This window comes from Arachis hypogaea, chromosome 20, assembly GCF_003086295.3.
Source record: "Arachis hypogaea cultivar Tifrunner chromosome 20, arahy.Tifrunner.gnm2.J5K5, whole genome shotgun sequence".
Lineage (NCBI taxonomy): Eukaryota > Viridiplantae > Streptophyta > Magnoliopsida > Fabales > Fabaceae > Arachis > Arachis hypogaea.
Window position 1 is genome coordinate 114,010,425 of NC_092055.1, and position 1,906 is coordinate 114,012,330.

A 1,906-nucleotide genomic window follows, 5' to 3' on the forward strand; every position below is an offset into this window, starting at 1 on the left:
AGGCCTTCAACCTTTACTAACACGTCTTCTACTTGTCCATATGCCTGTTTTCTTGAATTGTCTGCCATCTCTAATGAGATTTTAGCAGCTTGCACCCCATAGATTCCCAGTTTTTCTATTACAGAGAGGGGGCATGAGGTTTATTCCTGAACCAAGGTCACACAGAGCCTTAAAGATCATGGTGCCTATGGTACAAGGTATTATAAACTTTCCAGGATCCTGTTTCTTCTGAGGCAATGTCAGTTGATCCAGATCACTTAGTTCATTGATGAACAAGGGAAGTTCAACTTCCCAAGTATCAATGCCAAATAATTTGGCATTCAGCTTCATGATTGCACCAAGAAACTTGGCAGTTTGCTCTTCAGTAACATCCTCATTCTTTTCAGAAGAGGAATACTCATCAGAGCTCATGAAGGGCGTAAGGAGGTTCAATGGAATCTCTATGGTCTCTAGATGAGCCTCAGAGTCCTTTGGTTCCTCAGAGGGAAGCTCCTTATTGATCACTGGACGTCCCAGGAGGTCTTCTTCCTTGGGATTCACGTCCTCCTCTCCTTCTTTGGGTTTGGCCATGGTGCTTATGTCAATGGCCTTGCACTCTCCTTTTGGATTCTCTTCTGTATTGCTTGGGAGAGTACTAGGAGGGATTTCAGTGATCCTTTTACTCAGCTGGCCCACTTGTGCTTCCAAATTTCTAATGGAAGACCTGGTTTCATTCATGAAACTCACAGTGGCCTTAGATAGATCAGAGACTAGATTTGCTAAATTAGAAGCATTTTGTTCAGAGTTCTCTATCTGTTGCTGAGTGGATGATGGAAAAGGTTTATTATTATTAAACCTGTTTCTTCCACCATTATTAAAGCCTTGTTGAGGCTTTTGATCCTTCCATGAGAAATTGGGGTGATTTCTCCATGATGAGTTATAGGTGTTTCCATAAGGTTCACCTAAGTAATTCACCTCTGCTATTGCAGGATTCTCAGGATCATAAGCTTCTTCTTCATAAGAAGCCTCTTGAGTATTGTTGGATGCAGCTTGCATTCCATTCAGACTCTGAGAAATCATATTGACTTGCTGAGTCAATATTTTGTTCTGAGCCAATATGGCAGTCAGAGTATCAACTTCAAGAACTCCCTTCTTCATAGGCGTCCCATTACTCACAGGATTCCTTTCAGAAGTGTACATGAACTGGTTATTTGCAACCATGTCAATGAGTTCTTGAGCTTCTGCAGGCGTTTTCTTTAGGTGAATGGATCCACCTACAGAAGTGTCCAGTGACATCTTTGATAGCTCAGATAAACCATCATAGAATATATCCAGGATGGTCCATTCTGAAAGCATGTCAGAAGGACACTTTTTGGTCAGCTGTTTGTATCTTTCCCAAGCTTCATAGAGGGATTCACCTTCTTTCTGTCTGAAGGTTTGAACATCAGCTCTAAGCTTGCTCAGCTTTTGAGGAGGAAAGTACTTGGCTAAGAAAGCCGTGACCAGCTTATCCCAAGAGTTCAGGCTGTCTTTGGGTTGAGAATCCAACCATAATCTAGCTCTGTCTCTTACAGCAAAAGAGAAAAGCATGAGCCTGTAGACTTCAGGATCTATTCCATTAGTCTTAACAGTATCACATATCTGCAAGAATTCAGTTAAGAACTGAAAAGGATCTTCAGATGGAAGTCCATGAAACTTGCAGTTCTGCTGCATCAGAGAAACTAATTGAGGTTTCAGCTCAAAGTTGTTTGCTCCAATGGCAGGATTGGAGATGCTTCTTCCATGTAAATTGGAATTAGGTGCAGTAAAGTCACCAAGCATCTTCCTTACATTATTATTATTTTCGGCTGCCATCTCCTCTTCCTGTTCGAAAATTTCTGAAAGGTTATCTCTGGATTGTTGTATTTTAGCTTCTCTTAGTTTTCTT

The 1,906-nt window shown here is 41.3% G+C and overlaps 1 non-coding gene across 1 annotated transcript; it reads left to right on the top strand.

Moving 5' to 3' along the window:
- Positions 1–1,329: 1,329 nt before the first annotated feature.
- Positions 1,330–1,437, top strand: LOC112788148 (small nucleolar RNA R71). Its single transcript, XR_003195526.1, has one exon. It is a non-coding gene; the product is annotated as a small nucleolar RNA R71 (small nucleolar RNA).
- The last annotated feature ends 469 nt before the right edge of the window (positions 1,438–1,906 follow it).